This window comes from Protopterus annectens, chromosome 8.part0 (genome assembly GCF_019279795.1).
Source record: "Protopterus annectens isolate FY-2018-M chromosome 8.part0, PAN1.0, whole genome shotgun sequence".
NCBI classification, from domain to species: Eukaryota; Metazoa; Chordata; order Ceratodontiformes; family Protopteridae; genus Protopterus; species Protopterus annectens.
This window is the reverse complement of record NC_056741.1, coordinates 1,265,876,907-1,265,895,146: the sequence shown is the minus strand read 5'-3', so window position 1 is coordinate 1,265,895,146 and position 18,240 is coordinate 1,265,876,907. Positions and strand designations below refer to the sequence as shown.

The 18,240-nt window shown below is 44.6% G+C and overlaps 1 protein-coding gene across 1 annotated transcript in view; it reads left to right on the top strand.

The window, feature by feature from the left end:
- MEGF8 (multiple EGF like domains 8) overlaps nt 1-18,240 on the top strand; it is a 1,779,602-nt gene that overhangs the window by 931,118 nt on the left and 830,244 nt on the right. The window lies entirely within an intron of this gene.

The window sequence follows — 18,240 nt, the reverse complement described above, 5'->3', positions numbered from 1 at the left end:
TACTGACTGTTGTATACCAATCTGCCTAAGCATGCTTGTAAGGAAATCAGCTTTATAGCGTATGGTAGCACCTGTGCATGAGTATTGTTTGAAGGGTACTGTGTGATAGATCTTTTGACATCATGTTGAGTGTTGGTGTATTTTAAGGAGTCCTAGTGTGCGAGACATTTAGTATTGCATTTCATTTGCTTGATTGCAGAATGAAATATTAAGCCTATCTAGTCTGCCCTTTAATTGGATTCAGCATTCTACCTCCATTACATCTCTTTTTCTCCTTACCTTTTTTCTATATGCCCCATGCCCTCTTAAATACCTTTTTAGATTCCTTTTCCATCTTTCATTCCCGTTGTCTGTAAGCACAGGTCCTTAACTCTCTCCTTCATGAAGTACTTTTGCAGATTCATATTTGTTGCTACAACTAACTTCCTGTGTCCCTCACTCCTCTACTGGCCGCATCCTTATTTTTCTGTCTGACCCCTTCATATCTCCCTGACGTAATTTTGTGCATCATAACCATTCTGTCTCTCTTGGTTTATAGTTAGAAGAAGTCTAGCAGCTCTAGTTTGTGGTCATATAATTTTCTGTCTATTCACACACCCTTCTGGTTGCTTTTTCTTGATTAATTACCAGTCTGTTGTCCATGTCCTTGTGAGGATTCTAGAGCTGCAGTCAGTACTGTCTGTGGACCTAGCAGGGCAGAAGCATTACATGTATATTGTAGTTCATTGTACTATTTACTGCTGCACTCCTTACTTCCAGGGATATACTGCCTTCAGGAAGCCCAACCAGCCAGCCTGACATACGGAGCTTTAGCTTCCTCAAGACTTCATCTGACTTGACCATCCCACCCAATCCACCACTACTGCTGCATAAGGATGTTGATGGTGTAAGAGCAGTGTTCGCTAATGCCATTGTCAGACATTTCTTGTGTAGTTAGCTAGCTGTGAATGCTGTCAGCTATGAAGGGCCCTACATGTGGCCTGTTTCCAAAAGCCAGATGAGTAATCCATAAGGGATTTTCTTATCTGTTTTAGGAATAGTGGTTTTGCAATCAAATGTCGAATACTGACTACAAAACCAGGTTCTCTGTTCAAGTTAACAATAAGATTGTGTATGGAAAGAAAATCTTTCACAAAGATGTCCACTTTTGTTTTTATTCTGCACCGGCCCCAGAATACAGTGTGGGCATGTGTCTTTATTGTGGCAACTTCACCCTGGGGAAAATCAGGAGAACATAATGATTTCCAGGAGTTCACCGAGGATAACCGGGAGCATGCCTGATTCCAAGCTGCTGTAGCATTGGCCAAGGCCTCCAGGAACCTGCAGCCTAATAAAAAGCACTGCAGTGAAAAGTGTGTAGGAGGATTCCGATACCCCTGAGTGAGCTAGGATATGTGAGCCAGTTCCCCTTTGTTGCATCATTTGAATATGTGAGACTGACACTGAGGGCACCCTGTTCTCTTCTCCACTAGAGGATATATCCTTTGAGGACATTTTACAGGAAATGAATAAGAAATTCCAGTGGGAGGCAAGAGAGATTACGAAGTAGTGGCCCACCTCAGATACAGAGCTTCTATAACTGAGGATGTCGAGCGGGTGGTGAAGAGGCTGCTGTGTGACCTGGTGCTGGCAAAAATTTTAGCTCCTCCAGACCCAAAGGCTTCGGAGCCGTCCCATCTTCAGTCTACTCTCCTCCTCCGACTGCTTTGCTCTCAGAGTCTAATGCTTCGGGTCCTTTAGTGCTGGAACCTTCAGTTCCGAGAATTCTTCCTCGGAACTGATAACTCTGTCCTCATCGGCTCAGTCTGGAGCTGAGGGCCGGCGCTGTCGGGTCGACTCAGAGAGGGTTAGTCACACAGGTTTTTCTTCTGAACCGACCATCCCTCTCATGCTTCAGCTCATGTGAGCTTGGCTCCCACGTCCGCTTCAGAACCTGCCCCTCCTCTTCAGAGTCGACCTTCCATTTCCTCAGAGCGGAGGTCTTCTTCGGAGCGGGGTGGTAAGGCTTTCGAGGCAATAAAGAAAGCTTTGTCTAGTACTAAAGCCCTGCCTTTGGACCCGATATCCCCCAGCAGCCGGCTGCAACCTCTTCTCCCTCGCCTGCTCCTAAGTGTAGGAAACCAGAGTCCCAAGCAGCCCCTATTGGAGGTGTCCCCTCTTCAAAGACCTCCCCAGATTATCCCACTGGAGAGGTCCCTCGGAAGAGACTTTGTAAGAGGAAACACATTGACTCACCCGAGTCTGTCACTTCGGACACTGATTTGGATGAGTCAAAAGGGTCCCCAAGATCCCCCTCTGAGGAGGTCTCCTTTGCGGACATTCTTGACATCCTTAGACAGAGGGGTGATTGGAAGACCTCTAACCCTACTGAGGACGAATCAGTGTACCTTGAGGCTTTTGGTTCCCAATCTTCCACCTCCTGGGTGACACAGCCATATGACCAACTTTTAGGGGTTATATCTCGGGAAGCTTAGACCTCTCCGGGTACAGTGAAGCCTGTCCCGAGGAGGCCAAACAAATTTATCACCGCTCCAGAAGACAAATCTTTTCTAAGGGGAGTACCTGTGGATGCTATGGTGGTAGCAGCGGCCACGAAGAAGGAGTTATCAGAGACATCCTCCAATATCCATCCTCCTAATAAAGAGTCTAAGATGATGGATAGGTATGGAAAGCGTACCTTTTCTTCAGCGGCATTTACCTTACGATCGCTGAATTACCTGTCCCATTTTACTAGGCTTCAAAGGGATCTCCTAAAGGAGTTGGGAGATACTCTTCAGGGTTCAGTAGCTTCGGGATCCACTGACAAGGTATTTGCGCAGCTGTCCACCCTTAACTCTATTGCTAACTCCTCCATGAGGCTGATTTACTATGTAGCTGAAGGAGCGAGCAGGGCCGCCGCAGCAGGGATCTCTCTTAGGAGACATGGTTTCCCTCAGACACATGGTCAGCCCTCCCGTAGAGGCAGAGGGGAAGGTTATAATGGAAGACACCACGCTCGCGGCAGAGGGGATCCGCAACACTATGGTGATAGAGATACTTTCTCTGATCGTCCCTTTCATCGCCCCTGAGGGGTTGCCTGACTGTCCATCTCTGGAGGCAGTCGGGGGTCATCTCTCACTGTACCCAAGCGCCTGGCTATAAATTTCCCAAGATCGATGGGTACAAAATATAATTTCCAGAGGATACCTGATTCCTTTTATTTCCGACCCCCCTACAAATTGGTCTTTACCAGATGTACCACCCAATCAAGTAGACCATGCAACATCAGAGGTCATCTCGTTGCTTCAAAAAAGAGTCATCCAAGAAGTCCCCACAGAGCAAATAGGATCCGGAACTTACTCCCGATTCTTTTTAGTTACAAAAAAGGCCGTGGACTGGAGATCAATTCTAAATCTCAGCAAGCTAAACAAGTCTGTAAAAAAAATTGATGTTCAGTTATGATCACGCTGCAGTCAATTTTTCCGTTTTATCAGAAAAGACAATTGGATGTGCTCCATAGATCTTCAGGACGCATGCTACCATATCAAAATGGACAGGCGCTCCAGAAGACATCTACGCTTTCAGCTGGGAGCAAGTCATTTTCAATTTTGAACACTGCCCTTTGACCTCACTACAGCCCCCAGTGTGTTCACCAAATGTATGGCAGTGGTCACAGCTCACCTAAGACGTCAAAGATTCCAGGTGTTTCTGTACTTAAACGACTGGCCCCTCACTGCTACCACCAAACACCAACTAATCCGAGCCAGGGACGAGACTCTGTCCTTGTGCACCAGATTAGGAATTATAGTAAATCTAAAAAAATCTGCCTTATCTCCATCGCAGCGCATTCTGTTCTTAGGCTCAGACATAGACTCAACCACCATGACTACAAAACTGACACCAGAAAGGATAGAATCGTTGCACAACCAAGTCAGACTCTTGCTGACCAAAGACAAAGTACAGGCCAGGATAGTTCAAATCCTAGGGACTATGGCATCCACCATTCTTTTAGTTCCCTTAGCCCATCTACACATGAGAGTACTTCAATGGCTACTATTTGCCCAGTTGTCAATGCAGGATCTACCTTTGTCCCACCAAATAATCATTACGTACTCTTGCAAAAAGAATCTTATATGGTGGTTACATACGGATCAGCTTTATCTAGGTCGTCCCCTTCTTCCCCCTCAACAAAATGCAGTTTTGACTACAGAAGCTTCCCAGATAGGGTGTGGGGGGTATTATCTGGGAATAATGGTCCAAGGTATTTGGCAGGATCACAAGAACCACTTGCACATAAATGTTCTGGAGATAAGAGCAGTCCTATACGTGTTGCAAACACTTCACAGATGTTCTTCGTGTTTCACTGTTGCAGTCATTACATGTGGGTAATCCTACTGGCAGGTTGTCCTCAGTCGGCCTGAATTCCACAGTCTTGGGTCCTGCATCAGCTGCTGTCCCCCTACCCTGATGTCAGTTCGTCAGGGGTATAAAAGAAGCAGCTGACGCCATTTTCTTCAGTCTTTCTTGCCGCGCGGTGCCTGAAGCAGTTCGCAAGTGCCAGTTGGCCGACTCCTGAAATTTTTATGTTTGAGTTTCAGAACCGAAGTCTTCAATAAAGCTAAGTACCCCGTTGGGGAAACTTTTTTCTTGCTCCAGACTGATGTCAGAAAAAGTTAATAATTGTATTACTTGTGGAAAGCAAATACCTCATAAGGATTTTCATTCTTAATGTATTCCTTGCCTAGGCCCCGATCACAATGTTACTGGTTGCCGGTTTTGTGCTAGATTTAACCAACGCACTATTAAGCATCGGTATGATTTTGCTTTTAAAGTATTTTGGTAGCCGGTTTAATTATCTAGAAATGTCGTCGGATAGCCATCCAACTACCGGAGTTTACAAAAAACGCAAGGAAAAGGATAGAGAAAAACAACCGAGGCCCAAAACCGACGACAAAGCTTCTCCTAAGCTAGTCGCCGGTTCTCAGTGAGGCGCTTTCGTAGCCCCTGACACCCATGTGGAGTCGGCCATGCCGCTGGATACTCAAGGTATTGGAGCCTCGGGTGCTAATCCCTCAGATGGGTCCGGAGCTGCTGAGCAGGTACCGGCTTCTGAGGGTGTATTCAGACCTCAACATCTTTACATTAAAAAGACAAAGACTAAAGCACCTTCTAAAGCAAAGAAACAAACTCATGAGCCATGTGTGCAGGCCTCTATGCCCAAAAGACAGATGATCAAAATGGCCGAAGACCTGATTACCTTGAGCAGGGGTTCCCATCCCCCTCCTGATAAGAGGCCTAGGCAAGACACTGACTATGATTCTTCAGATCATCTTTCTATTTCTTCTGATTCCTCTTCTGATCAGGGATATTCTTTAGCCCCCCTATGAGGATTCTGATGCTGAAGAATCTATTCCTTCAGCATCCTCTCCTGAGGATTATTCCTTTGGGGAAACCTTACATACCATGAGAGAGCATTTTCACTGGGAAAGTTTAAATTTTTCAGAATCTAAAAAGAGGCTGAGGAATTTACTTTTACTACCTCAGCACAGGCCTCTACCCAGTGCTAGACATTGTAGATGATGTGTTTTCAGAGTCTAGTTTCACCCCTGACTCCTTACCTCCAGCTCCTGTTAAGCCTGACAGATATTACAGGGTTCCTGACTCTCACAAATTTATTTTTAAAAACCCTGCTGCTGACCCAGAAACTATTTCACATGGTCCAAAGGGAGTTTAGGCCTCGGCTGCAAAAAACCCAACCCCCTCTGACGGAGATTCGGGGACACTGGACAGATGGGGAAAAAAGGTTTACACATCTGCAACTTTAGCTATAAGGGCCTTAAACTGTCAGTTTCATATGCTCAAGTATCAGCAACATGTCATGGGTTTGCTTAAACAGAAAATGATATTAAATTCTGAATGTGCTGAAAACAAGGAAATGCAGGATTTATTGCATGCAGCTGAACAAGTTGGAAAGCATGCTTTGCAATGTGGTTTTGATTCCTTGGAGGTCTCCTGCAGGGCCATAGTTACGGGTTCTGTAATTAGGAGGCATGCTTGGTTAAAGGAACAAAATCTGCCTGATCATGTTAAAGTTAAATTACTAGATGCACCTTTACAGCATGATACTTTGTTTGGTGTTAAGGCAGAAGAGGTGTTAAAGAAAATGGAAGACCAAGCTAAATCTATGCAAACTGTTAAAGATTTGTTACAAGTACAGCCACCTAGGTTTAGTAGACACTGGCCTACAAAAACTGGTCATTTCCAGTGTCAGACAGACCTCAAAGGGGCAGATCCAGACACCCTAGGGGTAGATCCCAGACACAAGGTTCTTACAGGGCAAAACAATGGGATGCTTCTACCTCCAAAGCTGGAGAAGATAAAGCACAAACATGCAGAAAGCAGTCCCAATGACTTTCCCGTGCCTGCACCAAGCACTTATCTTCTGGCAGCACCCTAAGGGGGAAAATTAGCACTTTTTTCTCAAAATTGGCACATTATAACCCAGGACAAGTGGGTTTTAAATATAGTGTCTGAAGGCTACAAATTCCATTTCCATAGTCTGCCAAAGGCAAACAGCTGGCCAGATCTGCCAAAAAACAATGGACAGAAGCACAAAAGCAAGTTTCATCCCTCATGGACATGGGGGCCATTCAGCAAGTACCAGAGCAAGAGCAGGGACAAGGATTTTACTCAAGACTGTTAGTACCCAGAAAGGACAAGGCCTAGAGGCTGATACTGGACCTCTCTATTCTGAACACATTCCTGGATATTCCAAAATTCAAAATGTTGACTTTGCAGCAGCTTCTGCCCATGCTGGCCAAGAATGCTTGGCTTGTGACTTTAGACCTAAAAGAGGCATACCTGCATGTTCCAATCAGACAATCGTGCAGAAGATACCTCAAATTCAAGAATGGTTCAATGCATTACCAATTCTCTGCACTGCCTTTTGGCTTATCTAGTGTGCCTAGGGTCTTTACAAAGTGCCTGGCACCAGTAATTGCATTCTGCAGACAGAGGAATACAAATATATCCTTACTTGAATGACTGTCTAATCCAAGCAGAGAACAAGGACATTCTTCTTCAACATCTGGCATTTGTGAAAAGACTTCTAACATGCCTGGGGTACACAGTCAACAAAAAGAAATCAAAACTAATACCCTCTCAAGAGGTAACATTCCTGGGTGCAAGCTTGAGTACAACTGCCCAGATGGCTTATCTCACGCCAGACAAACAAAGGCAACTGACTATTTCAAAATGTTGGCAACATAGGCCCAGTTATCTGCAAGAAAAATTCTGCAGGCTTTGGGCTTCATGGCATCCTGCATCCTACTAATTCCATATGTAAGACTGCATATGAGGAAACTTCAATGGTACCTAAAAAGTGTTTGGACTCAACATTGCCACAGCCTGGAAACAGTGATTACTCTCATTCCCTGCCTGCAACAGGAGTTTCGATGGTGGGCAAAGGCTTGTCACCAGAACAAGGGAAAGCCATTCACATTACCCCCAGCCAGGCAGACACTAACAGCGGATGCATCAGATTATGCCTGGGGGGCCCACATGGCAGGAAGATGCATTCAGGGCACATGGTCCACAAACCAGATGCATCTACATATCAATCAAAGAGATGTTAGCTGTTCAAAATGCCCTGACAGCCTTCAAGGACCTACTTCATCAGGGAGAACTATTGATAAAGACAGACAGCACCACGGTCATGTGTATATAAACAAGCAGGGGGGCACGCATTCTTATCCCCTTTACAGACTAGCTATGACATTGTGGGACACAGCTTTGACTTACCAAGTACATTTGCAGGCACAATTCCTGCCAGGAAAGGAAAACACTCTGGCAGACGAACTAAGCAGAAACCTCATGGATCCCCACGAGTGGAAGCTGGATCCACAAGTCTTCAGCATGATAACAAGGAAATGGGGATGCCCAGACATAGATCTAGTTGCCTTCCCTCACAATTACCAATTAAAAAGATTCTGTACAAGGACTTATCACAGACAAGCATGGAAAGTGGATGCCCTCTCTTTCAGCTTGAAAAACCTATCAGTATATGCCTTCCCTCCACTGCCTCTCCTCCCCAAGGTACTCTTAAAGGTCAGACAGGAGAAGCCAAAGATGATACTGATTGCCCCAGACTGGCCACGCCAGTACTGGTATCCAATCCTAAGGAATTTGTCTCTCTGCCCAGCTTGGAGCTTACCTCAGATACCTCGTCTACTGTCCCAGCAAAACAATCAGATCCTGCACAGCCAACTCAGGACATTAAACTTGGCAGCATGGCAGATAATGTAGTCATACAAAAAACAACTCTCTCTAAAGCTGTGATGGATGTCATTCTGGAAGCCAGAAGGCCTAGTACTAGAAAGTCTTATGCTGGAAAATGGAAGAGATTCTGTGCTTGGAACCAGGCACAAGGAACTGATACAACTGTACCAAATATTCCTCAGATTCTGCAATACTTAACTGAGATGCTGGACAAGGGCCTATCTTTTTCGTCAATTAAAATTCATGGCTCTGCCATTTCGGCTCATTACAATACAGAGCCACCAAATTTTTCTCATCCTTTATTAAAGCAGTACCTCAGAGGAGCCAAAAATTTAAGGCCTCCAAGGAGATCACCAATACCTGCATGGGACCTCAACTATGTCTTGGAAAAGCTCACCCTGCCTCCTTTTGTGCCAGCTGCAACTGCTGATATAAAGTTCTTATCATGGAAAACAGCTCTGCTCCTCGCAATTAGTTCTGCAAGACGAGTTTCAGAGCTACAGGCGCTCATGGCTGTGGAACCCTTTATCATTTTTCATCCAGACAGGGTCTCTCTGAGGACAAACCCAACATTTATGCCTAAAGTGGTGTCCAGTGTGGCTCTTGACCAAACTATTCATCTGCCAACTTTTTATCCAAATCTGCAGAACAAGGGGGAGAGAATACTCCATTCTTTGGACATACACAGCTTTGATTCTACTTAGACAGAACCAAAGCTTTCAGGAAGACAGAGCAATTACTAGTGGCATATGCTGCAGGATCACAAGGAAAGGCGATCTCAAAGCAGACTATTTCTAAGTGGATAAGCCACTGCATTTGTTTCTGCTATTTACACCATGGAAAGCCAGTGCCTAAGGGCATTAGGCCACATTCCACCAGAGCTGCAGCCACTTCAGCAGCCTTTCTCAGGGGAGTACCAACCAGAGACATTTTAGAGGTGGCTACTTGGAGTTCAGTGCACACCTTTACAAAGCATTATCATCTGCCACTCTACTCTAAATCCAGGGCAGGCTTTGCCACTGCAGTTCTGCAGGGCCTCATAGCCGCTCCTAATGCTGTTTAGCTCCAGCCTCCCAACCACAGCTTTGGGACTCTACCCAAATGTAATGACTGCAACAGTGAAACACGAAGAACATAGTACAGTTGTGTACACTTACCATAAATGTAGATGTTCGAGTGTATTCACTGTTGCAGTCCAGGTTACCCACCCGCCATCCCCCTTTTTTCTGCTGGAACTTATCTTTCCTTCTCTGATTTATACTACCTATGTGGTGCATTTGCTTGTAGATAAAGGTAAAGTTTATTTTGGTGCATGTATTTTTATATACAAATTTTGGCTACCCTTTTAGGGGGCACCTGACATCTGGGGCAAGAAAAACTGAAGAAAATGGCGTCGGCTGCTTCTTTTATACCCCTGATGACCTGACGTCAGGGAAGGGGCGACAGCAGCCGGCGCAGGACCCAAGACTTTGGGATTCAGGCCGACTGAGGGCAACCTGCCAGCAGGATTACCCAAATGTAATGACTGCAACAGTGAATACACTCGAACATCTACATTTATGGGAAGTGTACACAACTGTACTTTCTTTTCCCACCGGGACAATTGTGATTCAGTCAGACAACATGTTTGTAGTGTGGTGCATAAACAAACAAGGGGGAACCAAGTCTTACCCACTTTGTCGAAAGGCACAAAGAGTATGGAAATGGGCGATGAACACTCAACGCTTTCTGGTAGCAATGCACATTCCCGGGAAGTCCAGTGTGATAGCGGACAAACTGAGTCGAGCAATTCTGATGCCTCACGAGTGGTCCCCGAAAACAGAAGTTGCAGAAGTGATTTTCCGCAAATTGGGCTACCATTGCTGCGACATATTCACCACATACATGAATGCCAAATGCAGCAACTACTTTGCCCTCATTCCCCATCCGGGGTTGTTACCCAGGGACGCTCTGGTCCACAATTGGCCTCCGGGACTTCTTTATGCTTTTCTACCCTTTCCTCTCATACCAAAAGTGATTCAGAAAGCAAAACTGTTGAGTACCCTGATCCTCATTGCTCCTTCCTGGCCTTGCCAAGTCTGGTTCCCCTTCCTGTGGCCCTATCTCTTGGAGAAACCATGGATTCTGGAACCATCTACAGACCTTCTGATTCACCAATTAGGACAGTTCCATCCTACCATCCAAACCCTGAAATTGACAGCATGGCTGCTCCAGTTCCAAGAATAGCCAGGTGTATATCCCTTTCTTCTTCTGTTAACCACATTATCATTTCTTCCCACAAACCTTACACCAGGAAATTATATTCCAACAAATGGAAAATGCTTTTCATTTGGGCAGCTAAACAAGGCATAGATCCCTACTCAGCTCCTATAGAGTCTGTCCTGTCCTTCCTTGCATCTATTTTTCAAGAAGGAGCTGCAGCTGCTAACATTAGAGTTAGGTTGGCTGCCATCTCAAATTATCATTTTGGGAACATGGGAAACTCTGTTATGCCCCACTCTTTATGTAAAACCTTTTTGAAAGGAGTCCTCCTCAGACCTCCAATCAGGCAACCTCCTGAGCCCTGGGACTTAAACTTAGTTCTGACCTCATTGATTTCTCCACCATTTGAACCGTCTTTTTCATCCGACTTGAAATTGTTGTCTTGGAAGACGTTGTTTTTAGTAGTTATAACATCTGCTAGGAGGGTTTCAGAATTGCAAGCTCTGACCATTCTGACCACCTTACATTATATTCCACAAGGATAGAGTCTCCCTAAGAACTAATCCTCCTTTCATCCCTAAGGTATACCCAGAACATAATCTAAACACAACTATTGAATTACCAGTAGTATTCCCGAATTACAGTAATAAATCAGAGTGCAGACTACATCAATTAGATGTCCGTAGAATTCTCCGATTTTACCTGCACAGGACTAAAGATTTTAGGAAATGGTTTTGTTTCCTTCTCAGACAAAAACAAAGGCTTGCCCATCTCCAAGGTAACTCTGTCTAAATGGCTTTCAGACTGCATCTCATTTGCTTACAAAAATACTGGGAAACAACTACCTGCTAAAGTAAAAGGCCATTCAAGTATCAGCTTCATATGCCTTCAGATCAAAACTCCCAATTGATACCATTTGTGCAGCAGCTACTTGGGCAAGACCTCATATCTTTGTCACTCATTACTAATTGGATTTGGCCTCCCGGGACAGGTCATACTTTGGGTCCACTGTACTGAAGAGTCTCTTTGCTTGAGCCATCTGGGATAAAGGTGCTGGGGACGCTGTCCCATCCAGCAAGAATTACGGCGAGATAGGACTACATAAGATTAAGAAGTTATGTACTTACCATAACGTTCCATGTTTGTAGTCCATCTCGCCTACATTCTTACATCCCACCCTCCTTCCCCCTTCCTGTATCCATGAGGAACTGGTGGACTGTCCATTATGCTGTCTGACCTTGTTATAGTTGTCTGTCCACACGGCATGGATAGTAAAACAAAGTCCTTTTGTTTGTATGTACATAGTTATAGGTAGTATAATTACTATTATGTATTTAGTTACTTTCTTGCAAACAAGATCTGGTGAATTGTGGTGGTGCACCATGGGACAGGGGATAGTCTCGAGCCCATAAAAGCTCTTGAGCTTTAGTATCAGCCAAGTCAGAGCCGAGGATCAACTCTGAACCCATCCAGCAAGAATGTAGGCAAGATGGACTACAAACATGGAACGTTATGGTAAGTACATAACTTCTTATTTTGTGGATATGCAGGAGGTCCATCAGAGTGGCGTCTGACAAAGCCCTGTATGACAAGCATAGATCTCTTCTCAGAAGTCTGTAGGAGACAGAATACAGGGATAGGGCCTTGATGTGGTCTACGTAGGACATATTACTTACGCCGTGTATTCTTTTAGTGAGGAACCTCTGATGATGTACCTGTTGTTGGATATGCCTGGTGAGGTACATACCAAAGGGGGCATTGTACTTAATGATAGATCTGATGAATGCCAACTACAGTGGAACAATGACTTCATTGGACTTGGATGCCATACTTTTGTTTATAAGTTGTGCAACATAGAATGATTTTCTCACCACTGTAGACGTGATGATCAAAGGCTAGATTACTATCTGTGTGTGTCCCTAAGTCCATGACTACTGGATCATTTCTAAAGGGGTGGGTGTTCAGGTTTGTGTTCAATATGATAGTTACCAGGGATGGATGACTTCCCAAGGGATACTATTATGCATTTCTTGGCATTTATTTTAGTCCACAACTCTGCCACCAGTTGTTTCTCTGTGTCAGCCCCTCCTGGAGAACATTTGTGTCAGTGTGAGATTCAGTGACAGCTCCTAATTTGCAATCATCTGCAAATTTAGTCAGCCAGAGAGGGATGACTTTTGCCTTTCTTCATTCATGAGGCACAAAACCTGTTTGGAGGCTACAGTTAAATAGTAATTCCAGAGGCCCTGATAGGTCATGTTTCATGCTATTTAGAAGGCATCCTGGGATATTGTCTGGGCCCATAGATGCAGTGTTCTTGGTCTTAGAAAGAGCATTAAGGATCTGTTCCCTGGTGATAGTAGGGGGAGTTATGTTTGTTGATATTTCCTGAAGGACGGTTGAGGGGGAGAGAAGAGTAAAGTTGGAGCTGAATTTATCACCCAGGAGGTATGCTATATATTCTGGCTCAGTATCAGTGGCTCCATTTACAATGAGCTCTGCACACAACTGTGTATTGCCTTTGAGATTGCAGACATAGCTAAAGAATGCTTTGTGGTTGTCCTTGTCTTTGTCCTGGGAGGTGAAACTTGCCTCAAATTTGATTTTGGCAGACTTTATTTGTCCTACGCATTGGTTGTTTAGTGTAATGAGAGTGCTTTTATCCTGCTGGGTGCTGCACCTCCTAATTTTTGCTATGATTTTCTTCCTCCTGTTATGCAGCCGATTGATTTTGTAATTCCACCAGGTTGGGTGAGCCTAGCACTGAGCTAGTTCTGTACCTTTTCCTGGTGGGTACAGCTGCCTCTGTGTAGCTGTTAAAATGCTTGTACATGGTTTGTGTGAACAGTTCTGCATAGGCAGAAGTGTTCTCAGGGTTTATAAGGGCTTGACATTTTGCTAGGTTCTCACTTAATAGCAGGAGGTTAGCCTTAGAATAGTTCCTGAATATTCCCGGTTTAGCTGAGGGTCCAGGTTTTATTTTTACTTTAAAGGAGACCATTTTGTGGTTTGACCTTACCAGGGAAGGCATTGCAGTAGGAGGTGTGCAGCACTCTTCCATATTAGTGAGGACCAGATCCAGTATGGTTGCACCCGTCGTCGGTGTTTTGACTATCCAGGAATCTCTGTGCATGTACATTTGATGTTGTATAGGATTCCCAGTTAATAGTGTAGTAATTAAAGTCACCCATGAATATAGTATTGGGTTGGATGGTTAGTGTTCTAGTAAGTTTAAATACATGGTATGGGTTTCCTGGGTCAGTGAGGGGGACCTATAGCTTGCAAGGAAGTGGTTTTGGATTTTATCTATGGTGATTTGAACATGGAGCAGCTCAAATGCATTGTCCTATTTGACCAGCCATGAAGTATATTTATATTTGATGTAAATACAGACACCTCCAGCTTTAGTCCCTGCCTGTGAAGTAGCTGGACTAAATGTGTGGAAGGCATTATAACCCTGCACTGTTGGTGTGCTGTCCACAGCTTTAAACCATGTCTCAGTGACCGCACAGACATCAGCATTCTCTAGGGTAAAGAGAGCTTGCAGGGCATGTAGTTTTTTTGTTTTGGCTCCTGGCATTGAGCAGTAATACCTTCAGATTTTCTTGGTTTTGATTTGCTATGTCGAAAGTACTTTCAGTTTGGCATTTCCTAAAAAAAGTACTATGGGGGAAGACAGTGTTTTGGCTAATATTCAAAAGCCTAGAGGGGAGAGGTGCAGACCATTCCTAGCAAAACAGTATGATCTGTTGACTGTCTCCTTCCAGGCTGACAAAAATTGCACCCCCTTAAAATGTCACCAGAAACTAGGCCATTTATTAAAGTCAGTCATATTTTGTTTGTATTGTGTCATCATCATTGGAGAAGGTAAAATGCTGGTCAGTGCTAGGTTCATACCAGCTTGAGACACATACTCCGTGAGATCCATGTCTTTCTGTCTTCATGTAGTCTAGGGAGGTATGTCTCGGGTCATTTATTCCCACATGGACTATGACCGAGTCATATTGGTAATTGTGATCCAATGACCTGAGTGCATGTGTAATGTGGTGGATCCTAGCCCCTGATAAGCAACTAACTGTAACTTTCTCCTTACTGAGCCTATTGAGAGGGACATCAGTGTGTCTCGCAATGGAGTCTCCAATGAGTAGAATGTTGGACTGTGTTGACTTGCCTTATTGGCTTAGAGATAGAGGCTCCATGAGATGTAGCTCTATGTGTTGATGTGAGTGTTGTTTTGCATTTGGGGCTGCTGAGGGTATTTCTTCTGTGTGCTTTGTCTAGGAGGTCTTTGTGGTTTAGGAAGGTTACATGCAAGTGCTTCAGCATAAGTGGGTCTATATGTCTGCTTTGAATTGTGCGTGATTGGTGCAGCATGTGTACTACTGACAACCTTATTGACATTAGCAGTACTTTTATATCAGTTTGTTTGAGAATTAACTGGTGGTCAGTAAACATGAGGCAGTTTTCTACCTTGCCTCAGGATGCCCATATCCAGCAAGCCTGTAACGGAGACAGTAGGAAAGTGCATATCCATGGCAACAAACCCTTTTTTATTGATTAGACTGTTGGAGTGAGACTATCAGTCACTGTCACTGTCACGAGTATCCGGTTTGCAACTATGTGCAATATCATACACTTATATTAATGAATATACACCATATTAACATATTTTTAGTTGCAAACATTATGCGTCAGTTATAATCTATCCAGTTATTGTCGGTCAGACATTACATAGCTCATTCAAATCCTGCCTTCTTTTAAGTTTCATTTTTCCTCCAAAATGTTAATGTTCTTCGTGTTTCACTGTTGCAGTACTAACATATGGGTTATCCGGCTCCCGGTAGCCATCAGTCGGCCCGAATACCAGACTCCTCGGTATATGATGTCGGCTGCCATAGACTGTAAAACTCGTATCAGAATGTCAGGTGTAAAGGGAGGCAGCCAATGCCATTTCCTCAGTCTTTCTTGCCACGGAGCCCGAAGCAGATGCAGTTCGCACTAATGCCGGTCGGCCATTTACCTTCTTTTTGCTTTCCGACTACCAAGTTGAAGATGTCCACAGATAAGTACCCCATTGGGGATCCTCTTTTCTTGCTTTAACGAATGTCAGATAAAGTTAATAAATGTCTTGCCTGTGGAAAACAGATTCTGCACTGTGATTTTCATTCCTATTGTATAACTTGTTTGAGCCTTGAGCACAACGTCCCTAATTGCGATCTCTGTGCTGCCTTTAACTCGCATACCATAAGCCGTAGAGCTAAAATTTTGTATAAGCATTTTGGAGTCTGGCCTAAGTTAGTTGGTATGGCGTCTTCTGGTCTCCTGACTTCGGATATACCTAGGAAACTCAAAGACAAGGACCGCGACAGGCCTAGGCTGAAATCTGCTGACGATGCACTGATGACATTGGTCGTCAGCCCAGCGGTAGTCAGCAAGGTGCTTTTGCAGCCCCTGCAGTCCACAGATTTTCCTCCGCAGGCCTCTGCCGAGACCTTTACGGAGTCCTCCATGCTGCAGGCTGCTATTTCGTCTTCAGATCCTCCGCCTGTCGCCACCTCAGATGGGTCCAGAGCGCTATGCAAGCACCGGCTTCTGACGCCTCTTCTCTTCAACATGAGACCAAAACCAGACCGACTACCTTAGTTCAGACTTCTGCAGTTGCTAGGCCTCCCGAGTCCCCCTGGATTACTAGCGAACTTTCCAGCCACAAATCTACTCACAAGCAGGCATCGGCCTCCCCTCCTGTGCCTCAGTCCCAGTTGGTAAAGATGGCTGGTGATCTTCTTTCCCGGATTAGGATCTCTCACCCCCCCCCCCTCCAAGAGGGCTAGGGAATTGTCTCCTGATGTTTTGTCTGTCTCAGATTCTGAGGTTTCCAGCATTTCTGCTGGTGAAGAAGGAAATTCTCAACTTTTTCTGGCTTGGAGGATTCTGATGCTGAGGACTCTATCCCTTCTGCCTCCTCTCCAGAAGATTTTTCCTTTGGGGATACTTTGAATACTCTTAGGGAGCACTTTAAATGGGAATGTCGGGATTTTCCTCAGTCTAGCAAAAGAATCAGGGAATTTTTGGTTTGCTACAGCATAAGCCTCTGGCTATATCTCCAGTTTTGGAAGGTGCGGATGATGTTTTCATGGAAAATTCTGTAACTCCTAATTCTGTTCCTCCTGCCCCCAGAAAACCTGATAGGTACTATAGGGTTCCTGATTCTCATCAGTTACTTTTTAAAAACCCTACTGCTGATCCTGAGATTATTTCTCAAGGCCCCAAGGGTGTTAAGGCTACTATTGATAAAAACCCTGTACCTTCTGATAAGGAGTCTAGGGCCTTGAACAGGTGGGGTAAAAAAGTCTACACCTCTGCAGCTCTTGCCATTAAATCTGTGAATTGCTTTTTTCACATGCTTAAGTATCAGCAGCATAATTTGGAGGCCATTAAGGCTAAACCTGGGGATATTCCTTCATGTCAGAGAACAAAGATTTACAAGACTTAGTGAATTCTGCCACTCTAGTTAATAAGCATTCACTACATTGTGGTTTTGACACTTTTGGAGGCTTCCTGCAGAGCATTAGCCACTAGTTCCATTATTAGAAGGCATGCTTGGCTCAGGGAACAGCCTCTTTCTGTACCTGTTAAATCTAAATTGCTGGATGTTCCTTTGCACAAAGACAATCTTTTTGGTAACAAGGCTGAGGAGGTACTGAAGAAGTTGGAGGAGAAGGTGAAATCTGTGCAGGCTGTAAAAGATTTCCTTCAGGTTCAGCCTCCTCGGTTTAGTAGGCATTATCCTTCCAAGAATAGGTCTTTCCCTGATCCCGGCAAGCAGGGTCGCTCTAGGCCTAGGAGTTTCAGATCTTCCAGAAGGCAGGCTTCTGCCCCTCAAAGGGCTAAACAATGGCATTCTTCTTCTGCTAAATCGGGGAGGTGTAAGCCAGCTTCTCAAAGCAAGCATTATCAATGATTCCGGCCTTCTTGTGCCTACATCTGCGGGCCCTGGGTTTCCTTTGGGGAAAAGGTTAGCCAGGTTCACAGAGGTATGGTCTACCATCACAGACAAAAATGGGTGCTAAGTATAGCAAAACAAGGTTACAAGTTTTATTTTCACACCCTCCCTGTTCTACAAGGGTACCCAGACATACCCAGAACTCTCAGGGCAGAGGTAGAAAATCAATTTTTTTGTCTACTGACTATGGGAGCTATAGAGCCAGTTCCTGCAAATCAGGCAGGCCTAGGTTTTTATTCAACACTTTTCCTGGTACCCAAAAAAGGGGGCACATGGCACCCTGTTCTGGATCTGTCTATTCTAAACACTATTCTGGTCACTCCCAAATTCAAGATGTTCACTCTTCAACAGTTACTACCCATGCTGGGCAAGGATTCATGGCTGGTAACTTTGAATTTCAAGGAAGCTTATCTGCACATCCCAGTAAGGGAAAGTTGCAGGCAGTTCCTTCGTTTCAGGGCTGGGGAGCAACACTTTCAATTCTCTGCACTGCCCTTTGGCTTATCTACTGCTCCCAAAGTTTTTACAAAGTGCCTGGCTCCAGCCATTGCTTTTTGCCGGCAGAGAAACATTCAAATTTATCCTTACCTGGACGACTGTCTCATTCAAGCAAACTTCCTAGAACAACTAGAAAAGGATTTGGACTTCGTGAAGAACATTCTCACCTCTTTGGGTTATACTCTCAACGAAAAGAAGTCAATGTTGGTTCCTACAAGAGAGATTGTTTTCCTGGAAATACAGCTACCCAGATGGTATTTCTCCCTCAAGAGAAGCAAGAT